Source organism: Anolis carolinensis, chromosome 6 (genome assembly GCF_035594765.1).
Source record: "Anolis carolinensis isolate JA03-04 chromosome 6, rAnoCar3.1.pri, whole genome shotgun sequence".
In the NCBI taxonomy this organism is placed as follows: domain Eukaryota; kingdom Metazoa; phylum Chordata; class Lepidosauria; order Squamata; family Dactyloidae; genus Anolis; species Anolis carolinensis.
The window spans coordinates 74,944,803-74,956,150 of NC_085846.1; positions in this window are offsets into that span (position 1 = coordinate 74,944,803).

Below are 11,348 nucleotides of genomic sequence, written 5' to 3' on the forward strand. Positions count from 1 at the left end.
ATGTGTATTTTTGGGAGAGTATGACTTACCCAAGGTCAAGTGCTTAAGCATTAATAAAGATCATATAGGATTCTGGCCAATATTAGTAGTGGTAGTAAGGTACTCACAATAGTGGCAGTATTTTTAGCCATCCGTATATTTAACAAATGATGGTTAAAAATATTACCAATATTCACACAAGTATGCAACAATAGCATTCTTATAGGTAAAGTCTGCTAATGAATGGGAACTATGGTTCATACATGAGTCTGACCGGATGAAGTACAATGAAACAAGTCGGTTCATTGAAGCTGTAGTTTTGCTTTTCAGAAACATTCCCTCATAAATTCTACTGTTGTTCATCCTGCATCTATAAAACCATGGCTTAACCATAACTCATTACTAAAATGGTAATAAAACATTTTTCTGCTAAAAATTTCATGACCGTTGCTTGTGAAATATAGGACTAGCATGCAATAATTCTGGCTTTGAAGGCCACAACAGTCTCAAGAGACTGGTGAACAAATTTTCTTAGGGAGTTGGGCTGAAAACCTACAATCATTTTATTGAGAATAAAACCCACTGAACTGAATAAGTAAGTGGATAGAGTTGTCGTCTAAGCAGACCTGCTGTTAGCCTGCAGTCCTATACACACTGGGATATATATCTTTGCTTATTTTATTATCACATGTATGAATGTAAACATTGACCTTCTTCTTCCTGCTTGACAAGATTGCACAAGTTACTTCATTTGTTTGCTTTTCAAACATTCATTGGTTAGATTATGGCATCTTTTTGTTTCCCATTGTAAATATGCTGTATCAAATTTCACAAGGAGTGGATAAGAGGAACTTAGATGGTTACTCATATATATCTTCAAAGAAGAGGAAATGCATCACCAAGGAAAGGGATCTAGATAAAATTTGCATAGATAAATAGGTGCTATAGCCAACAGAATGCGGTTTGAGCATTGGACTATTGCAGTCATTCCGGGGGCGCAGTTGAGGCCCCCGGGAGGATGGCGCCACCCCCGCCTCCTTCTTTGGACTGTGCGGGCCTTCTTCGGACCGCGTAGGCTCCAGAAGGCCTGATGCGGGCTCCGGAAGCCCACATTGGGCCTTCCGGTGGGCCGGGGGGCCTTCCAGAGCCTGCGCTGGGCTTTCCGGAGCTCACGTTGGGCACTCCGGAGTCCATGCTGGGCCTTTCTTAGCCCACGCCGGGCACTCCGGAGCCCGCTGCCATCTGTAGGAAGCAAGGCAAGTGGGGTTTATTTGTCTGTGGAATAATGTCCAGGGTGGGAGAAAGAGCTCTTGTCTGTTGGGAGGCAGGTGTGTATTAATGGGGTAAATAATGACCTTGATTAGCATTTAATGGCCCTGTGACTTCAAGGCCTGGCTTCGTCTTGCCTTGGAGAATCTTTTTTTGGGAGGTGTTAGCGGTCCCTGATTGCTTCCTGTCTGGATTTCCCCGGTTTTCAGAGTATTGTTCTTTATTTAGGCTTTTCTTTAATCCCTCCTTATTATCCAACATTTTTGCTTATCCAACGCTTTTATTTTTCGGTGATTGGTTTGGGGGGGGGGGCAAAATTTCTGTTCGCCTATAATTGAAAATTACCTTGGACCTGCTCTGACTCCTCTTTTCCCTGTAAAGAGGTATCAGCATGCTCTTTTTGTGCATGTGATAGCCATGTGGGAAAGAGAATGTAATACAGTTGTCCCTCATTCTCTGAAACACCCTACTCCCACATGTAGGGATAGGTAGTGCTTCAGGTATAGGGACAGTTCCCATCTCCATCTTTATTTAGCAAATGTAGGCCCACGGGCCTGGGTTGACCCATACCTGGTCTACACTGGTCATACAATGCAGATTCAAACTGCATTATATGGCATCGTAGATCCAGACTTAGACACATAAAATATATTTGAAGTGCACTGAACTGCATTATATGGGTCTACATTGACTATATAATGCAGTTCAAACTGCAGTATTGGCAGTTCAGATCTGGTTTTTGACTCTGGAGAAAGAGTTGATATATCCGCTTGGTCACGAAAACCCACTGGGCAAGTCAAACAAGAAAACCCTTAGGGTGACCTAAAGTCAAAAATGACTTAAAGGCACACTGCCTATCATTTTCAGATAAACATTAAAAGAGGGTTACAGTTTGGTCAGTCACTTAGAAAACAATACACAAACATTTTTCAAATGCCTTCTGGCCTTTCACTTGTCATCAGATTAGATGTGTATTAGATCGAGAAAGAAATACCTTTAAAAATACAGACCAAAAAAATCCCTCCGCATCACCCTTCAAATTCTATTTTAGAAGCTGTGTAGGCTTCCTCTTATCTCTCCTCTCTATCTTCCCCCATTCCACTAAGCTTGATTGAAAAGGAGGAGAGGGAAGTACTGGAGGCAATTCACCTTTCCAGAGCTGCTTTTTAGCATCCCGGTTATGCAGCAATTGCTGAAACAGAAGTGAATAGTTTGCTAGGGAGGATGTTGGAGGATTAATTGAAGGTTTGGGCTTTGCTCCGCTGTGCTCTCTCTATACACACAAATCTGTTACCTCAGTAACTAATGGTATAACTTTTTGGAGCTCGGTGATTTGCATTTTTCATACATTATTAATGATTGAAAGAGACGGAAAGAGTACACACAAAGGCTATGGATACCAACTTAGGGCCGTTTTACAAAGGGACCATTTATTTCCTGTTTTACAAAAAAGTATTTGTATTCTTTAAAAGATGGAGGGGATAAAATTAATGTATTTGATTTTAAAAAAACAAATCAGCATTTTTGTGTTGCCTTCAGCCCTTGACTTTTAATCACACTGCCTCCATGCTGCATGATTAATTTTGGAGCTATCTACAGTATGGAGAAGCATGAACCTGAGAAGAGTTCTTTCAAGTCATAAACACCACAAAGACTCACATATTCCCTCCTTTAGCATCCCGTTCCCTTTCAAAATCTACCTTGCCAGTGGGATTTTCCATTCCTATGCAGAAGAGCTGGGAAGCAATATGTTACTTTCACTTTGGAATAAAAATGGAAATACTGGGGGGTTTTTTCCTTGCCACTAATGATCAAAGCTGTATTTGCTACATTTTAGTGTAACATAATAGATTTGCCTGCCTGCTGGGTGTGTCTGACTCATGCTGCATCTACACTGTAGAATTGATGCAGTTTGACACCATTTTAATTGCCATGGCTCAATGAAATGTTGGGATTTGTAGTTTGGCGAAGCATCAACATTCTTAGAAGACTAAAGACTCTTAGGTCCTTTCCACACAGCTGAATAAAACCCGACATTTTCTGCTTTGAACTGGAATACATGGCAATATGGACTCAGATAACCCAATTCAAATTGTGGGATTTTCTGCCTTGATATTCTGGGTTATATGACTCTGTGGAAGAGCCTTAAGTCTAAGCCAGTGGTTCCCAACCTTTGGGCCTCCAGGTGTTTTCGACTTCAACTCCCAGAAATCCCAGCCAGCTTACCAGCTGTTAGGAACTGTGGGAGCTGAAGTCCAAAACATCTGGAGGCCCAAAGGTTGGGAACCACTGGTCTAAGCAATGTGAGGCAGAGAGTGAAGGATCATGAAGTGAAGGACATGCATGGCTACTCTGCATTGCCCCTTTATGAGGTATGATGAACCTCATGAGGAGCAGAGGAGGAAGCTGTTGTGACTCAGCAGCAGTTCCAGAGTGAAGATGAGGAAGGGGATTTTGGTTTACAGATGCAGGTGTCAGATGATGGGATGCAAGATGAATTTCAAGATGGTGCCATGGGGTTCAGAAGTACAGCCTGTGGATGAACTCCAGATGCAGCCTGTCACGGATGAGAATCAAGGAAATATTCCCATGGGAAATAATGAGCTTGATCTGTCTCAGGCTCAGGTTCGGGTTTAAGATAATGGTAATGGGGAATTTGGCCTTGACAGTCAGGGCGAGTCTGAACGCCCGTTGCTCTCTCAGGCTGATCGTTTACAATTGAAAGGAATGCCACGGCAAAGTCTTAGATTAGCTGGGGAAAGGGAGGCCAGTGAAGGGAGAAAGAGTGCATTTTTGGGTTGCTTTTAAAAACAGTGTGTTGAATGGCAAGTCTTTGTCAAAGCAAATTCTCACTTCATCAGGGTGGATGGTCTATGTCTTCATGCTACTCCTGCTTTGGATATACTCCTGTTTGAGAATCCTTGTAACCTTTTGATTAATGTATCTTTGGAAATGGACTCTTGCTTCTTGTCTATGGATTATTGGATTTACTGACTCTATTTTACCACTACCTTTGGAACTATATTTCTGCCTGCTTTGATACTATATATATTCTGCTTTTACTCAATAAAATTACAAAAGACTATCTCTGTGTGCGGCCTGATGTCTACAGCAAGGTGAACTAGTCTGAGGTGCAACAGAAGCAAACAGAAACAGTGAGGCAGAAAGCAAGGAAGGGGAAGAGGGAAGAGCAGACAGGTTGAAAACGTAAGCCATACTGAAAAGTCAGCAAAGTTGTAATTTTTAAAAAGTTAATACAGTAGAGTTTCACTTATCCAACATTCGCTTATCCAGCGTTCTGGATTATCCAATGCAGTCTGCCTTTTAGTCGTCAATGTTTTTGTAGTCAATGTTTTCAATACATTGTGATGTTTTGGTGCTAAAATCATAAATACAGTAATTACTACGTAGCATTACTGCGTATCAAACTACTTTTCCTGTCAATTTTGTTGTAAAACATGGTGTTTCAGTGTTTAATTTGTAAAATCATAATCTAATTTGATGTTTAATATGCTTTTCCTTAATTCCTCCTTATTATCCAACATATTCATTTATCCAATGTTCTGCCAGGGTGTTTATGTTGGATAAGTGAGACTCTACTGTATGTATATTCCGCCTTCTTTCATTTTATCCAAATGAAAGAGACTGTTGTTACCACCAGAAGGAAAAAGAGGGTAAATGTAAGTGAATGGGGACAAGAAGAGAAAGGGCAGCCTTGCCAGATTAGCTACTCCAAACAGTTGCGCACACTTGGACTGTCTTTTTGGTATGAGCTGTGAAAGGATAGAGGAGGAGAGGATGTATTGTCGAAGGCTTTGATGACTGGAATCACTGGGTTGCTATGAGTTTTTCAGGTTGTATGGCCATGTTCCAGAAGCATTCTCTCCTGAAGTTTCACCCACATCTATGGCAGGCATCCTCAGAGGTTGTGAGACCTGTTGAAAACTAGGCAAGTGAGGTTTATATATCTGTGGAAGGTTCAGGGTGGGAGAAAAAAATTCTTGTCTTTTTGAGGCAAGTGCGAATGTTGCAGTTGGCCATTCACACTTGCCTCAAACAGACAAGAGTTCTTTCTCCCACCCTGGACATACCACAGATATATTATCTCCATAAGTCGAGTTTCCAACAGACCTCACAACCTCTGAGGATTCCTGCCATAGATGTGGGCAAAACGTCAGGAGAGATGGCCATATATCCCAGAAAATTCAGAGCAACCCAGAGGAGAGCATGTTTTGTTTCTACACTCCTGAATCTGGCTCAGCCATGTGATTCAGAACAATTTAAGGATTGGGAAATGGGGAAGGAACAGGGATTGAGTGAGCTAATTTGAGTGAGAACTGCTGTGGCATAATGGTTAATGTGCTTGACTATGATGCAGTTGTTCATGTATTGGACAATGAAGACTAGATTTCAGACCTCATTGAACAGTGAAATTTACTCATTCAGTTTCCTCACTTCTCTCTCTCTCTCTGCCATGGGGTTGTGCTGCCAATAACAATGGGGAAGAGGAGAGCCATGTATATTGTTTTGCACTGTTTGGAGGAATGACGAGATGCAAACATATCATATCAATATATAAGTGCAAGAAAATTGCCCCCCTCGTGTAAAGGATGCTCACATTGTTAACAGAATACATCCCACATCAACATTTGTAGAAGATTGTTGCAGAACATCCAGAGGGAAAGATTACAAAAAATTTTCAAACTATGACATTCCTTATGAGACAAATTCATTGCATCTTTCTAATAGCATTCTATTTCTAATATTATTGTGAAAAGATACTATGGTCTTTGACCCTTTTATTATTGAAGGTTCACACACACACACACACACACACACACACAAACTGAATTAAGATGGGAGAAAACAGTGAATGCAGCATAACAGTTTCTGTTTATGTTGTAGTTGACCTATGCAGCCCAAAAGACAGTTGCATCTGTCGAATAGGAAATTTAGGTACCGCTTTATTTGTGGAGACTAATTTATCTCATTTATGACACCATAAAACCTTCCATCAGTGTGCGGAAGAATGAGGAAGTACTCCTTCAAGGACTCGGTGTCACAAGTGGACAGCTCCTCCTGTAGTCAGAATCAAAAAGCCATGAAGCCAGAAGCTGGAATGTTAAATTGCCTCTATATATGTCGTATTGTCTAATGGCATTGAATGTTTGCCATGTATATGTGCATTGTGATCCGCAAAATATAAATATTGTAAATGAACGAATGAATGAATGAATGTCTATTTTGTTTTTTTATTTATCTGAATATATGGAAATTTTCTGCTGGTATGTTCTCGATTTGGTAACTTATTGGGTGCATGAAACTCTGGGAAAGTTGTAATATATTACAGGCAGTCCCCAAGTTATGAACAAGATAGGTTCTGTAGGTTTGTTCCTAAGCTGAATTTGTAAGTCGGAACAGGTACATTTTTAAAATGGAACTGTAAATACAGTAGAGTCTCACTTATCCAAGCTAAATGGGCCGGCAGAAGCTTGGATAAGCGAATATCTTGGATAATAAGGAGGGATTAAGGAAAAGCCTATTAAACATCAAATTAGGTTATGATTTTACAAATGAAGCACCAGAACATCATGTTAGACAACAAATTTGACAGAAAAAGTAGTTCAATACGCAGTAATGTTATGTTGTAATTACTGTATTTGCGAATTTAGCACCAAAATATCACGATATATTGTAAACATTGACTACAAGAATGGCTTGGATAATCCAGAAGCTTGGATAAGCGAGGCTTGGATAAGTGAGACTCTACTGTAACTGGATTTTGAAAAAAATGGCTTGTTGTAAAAACAAGGATTGGTGAGAAACCTTGTCCCAATGATAACTCTTTCAGGAGTGGATTTCCCTTCCAAGGGGTAGATTTCTCTCACTTCCGGTTGTCTCACTCCTGTTCTTAACTATGAGTCATTTGTAAGTCGGGGGCTGCCTATATACTTTTCCAGTTCCAGTTCCTTTAAAAACTTTGTATTTGGAATATTCATTGATGTAGCACAACCACAGAACCCAAAAGAGTGGATCACAGTACTTACTGAAAAAAGATGGTGAGATATGTGTTGTTATCTGAAGGTTATCCTAGTTTTGTGTGTATGTTTTGTTTGAACTACTCCCATAACCTTGTTGAGGGAAGTTTTACAAGCATTTTCCCGGCTTCAAGACCTGTTCGACCACAGAGCAGACAAAAAAGAAATGAGTATTCACACTGTGAGTAATCAATCATGTGCCTATTATTTGACTTTCAACTCTTCAGGGAGGGCGGGGGTGAGGGAATTATTCCTTGGTTCCAGCTGCAATTGTTACTGAAATGTCATTTGTGAGGATATATCACAATGGCTGAAAGAGGACTGAGACACATGGAAGGATCACACAGGAAGTCTTTTTTTTTTCTCCCAGCATGGAATGGGCAGTGCAAAGCCTTTCCTTTGTGCATCCTGTTGCAAATCTTTCTGCACTGCCAAACCACTTCTCTGTGTCTGCCATCAAATTCCTACTGGGTTCAAAAGCAGCTGCAACCACTTGTACCAGCTGAGAAGCCATCTTTCTCAAATTCCCAACTGTTGTAAGAAATAATCTTTGAGAAATAGAGCCCTTTGCCTCAGTATTTTTTAAACAAAGCATATGTTATTTTGCTTCAGGGACACAACATACATGACTAAACCAGAGATGAATTTCACACTCTTAATCCTACCGCTGCTTTGAAAGAGGAAGGACACTTGCTGACAAGCACATTATTTCGCAGAAGGAAATGGAGTGTTTTTGCTGTTGCTATTACAGTACTTGCGTTACAAGATGACTCATACGTGCTGGACCCCTTCACACATGGAACTCTACTGTGTCATGGAGAAGGGTTTAAATTTAATTTCCTCATGTATAAATTGCATCACACAACGTAGTATGCGATACTTCACCTGAATTCTGGAGTGGTACAGTCACTTGTGAAGAAGTGTGCCATGTGCTATTTCTTCATACTTTGGTCATCTTTGTTGACTTTTATTTATTTAGGCAATTTTGATGTGTGTTGATTGTTTTTGATTTTAATGGCTTGATTGTAGAATTATATTTGAACAAAAGTCACATGCAATTTCATTAAAATGATGGCAGTGTAGCTCACGTGGGATTCAAGCAAATTGAAAATCGCCTCTGGATCTTTCATGACTGTCTACTTTTGCATTTGGTAGGTATATGTACTACTTAGGCAAGATGTTGAAAGTGGAAGCTGCTTCTCTATGTAAACCTGCAGCTTGCTTATTACTTCACATATGATGCACATGTAGTCTGTACGCATTCAGAAGAAGATCTACAAGCCACTCTAAACACCTTTGCAGAAGCATACGAGAAGCTCAGCTTCTCATTGAACATAGAGAAAACCAAAGTGCTCTTCCAACAGTCATCAACCAATCCCTCTGCAATGTCAGGAATACAGCTTAATGGTGTAACATTAGAAAATGTTGACCATTTCCACCCCCTTGACAGCCATCTCTCCACAAAAGTCAACATTGACACTGAAATACTACACCGCCTGAGCTCTGCGAGTGCAGCATTTCTCCGAATGAAGCAGAGAGTGTTTGAGGATCAGGACATTCATAGGGATACCAAGATACTTGTTATAAAGCTATCATCCTCCCAACCCTGCTATGCGCCTGCAAAACATGGACTGTCTACAGACATTACACTCAACTCCTGGAAAGATTCCATCAGTGTTGCCTCCGAAAAATCCTGAAAATCTCTTGGGAAGATAGGCAGACAAATGTCAGTGTGCTGGAAGAAGCAAAGACCACCAGCACTGAAGTGATACTTCTATGCCATCAACTCCACTGGACTGGCCATGTTTTCTGAATGCCTGATCATCATCTCCCAAAGTAGTTACTATACGCCCAACTCAAGAATGGGAAATGTACTGTTGGTGGACACAAAAGAGATTTAAAGATGGGCTTAACACCAACCTCAAAAACTGTGGCATAGACATGGAGAACTAGGAAGCCCTGGCCCTTGAGCGCTCTAACTGTGACCAGCAGTACTGCAGAATTCAAAGAGACACGAATGGAGGGCATAAGGGAGAAACGTGCCAAGAGGAAGGCGTGTCAAGCCAACACTTACCAGGACCGTCTTCCATCTGGAAACCAACATCTTCGCTGCAGAAGAACATCCGGGTCAAGAATAGGTCTCCACAGCTACCTACGCATCCATCGCCAAGACACTACACTTGGAGTGCCATCATCTTCAGGCTACGATCGCCTAAGTAAGTAGTTGAAAGTGGAAGCTGCTTCTCTATGTACACCTGCAGCTAGCTTATTACTTCACATAAGATGTACAATAATGGCCATTTTCAATGTTGACGAAAGTTTCAACTACTGATTTAGTCCATTTTTTAAACACAGAGAAACACATAATGGGAGGCAGGTTCTATCATAAAGATAATTTGGAAGCAAAATCTATTTGGCTGACCCTGAGCCATTATCCCACTGTAGTGGGAAAAAAATACTGAACAATTTTGAAAAAAAGAACCCCAACAAATTAGTCATTTGACTACTAGTTGTTCTGGGGAAGAAGTCTAAAATAAATCTTTAATTTGTACTTTGGTTGTGCTTTTCCTGCATGGCACGGGGTTTGACTTGATGGCCCATGTCGTCTCTTCCGACTCTATTATTTTATTCTGTGATTCTATTCTATGAGTCTATGATTCTATGAAATCTCACTCATTAACGAGAAATCTAGAGGTTGTCAGGTCTAGTGGTTCCAAGTGCAGGATGATTTGGGGCAAATTCTCTGCTGTCTCAGTTACAAATCTGTTTTGGCCAAATAAAACTGCTGAATGTGTTTGGCTTGGCACGATCCCTTTTATCGCTCTCGCTTTAACCTCATTAAATTTAATGAGCCTTTGAAAGGTCAGGTGCATGAAAGGCGTGTTTACTGCTGCGGCACAATGCAAGAACACTGAAAAATATTGGAAATAATGAAACTGGTGGGAAGATTTTTTGATGACATGGTGTTAGTTAAGAGCAAATCCCTTTTCATACTGTGCTTTCCTCTCTAATTCCCATCTGAACTGTGCATTTCAGAAAACACATAGATGGATAAAAGCTAAAGGGAGGTGGGTGACAGCCTTTGTTACATATTCTTTGCAAGGAAATGTTTCAAAAGTACAACATAAATGAAAGGTTGACATGAACAGTGAACACAACTGCATATTTATCTTTCATCTTCTAGCAACTTTGCTGTTTCAGGCTTCACAAAAGAGAAATCAAAAGAATTGGACACAAATTGGATCAATACATGAAAACAGAAATACAAATACAATGTGTACTGTACTGGCAAGATTGCATATTCCTTGATGGCAAAACATGAAGAAATCTCAGGATGAGAGTACTGCCTTGAAAAGAGTGTATGTGTGTTGTCTTCATCTGATGTTTCTGCATTTGAATAGCTTACTGAACATATGTCAACTTCAAGGCCCATGGGGCAAATCTGACCCTCTGTGTCATTTTATGTGGCCCTCCAGATGTTGGACTACAACACCATTATTCCTTATCATTAGACATTATGACTATAGCTTATGGGAGTTGTGATACAATAGCGTCAAGAAGGTTGTTTATTCTGTTTAGTCAGGAGAGTGGGGTTTGAATTTAGCTACAAGTCTTCTGAATAATGTCTGACTTAAAAATTTCCTTAAACCTTTCCCCAACCTCAGAGCCACAAGTGCTGTTGCGTTGCAATCCCATCATTCCCGGATAATCAACGGTGATGGGAGTTGTCATTCAATAACATCTGGGGACCTAAGTTGGATAAAAACTGAGGAGCACTGACCATTTTGTTTAAAACTAACAACAACATTATTCCTAAACCCCTCCACCATCTCCCTGAATGGACTCGGGGCAGCTTACATATGGGACAAAGTGCCCGAAGACATAAATACAAAACAATCCATTAAAACACAAACAAACAAAATAAGAGCATAGTAAAATACAACAATCCAGGTAAAAGCACAATTAAATAAAACATAAGAATATAAAACAGCAGTGTTTTTATTTATTTATTTATTTATTTATTTATTTCGTGTCAAAAGCATTGGTACAACAAATACATTT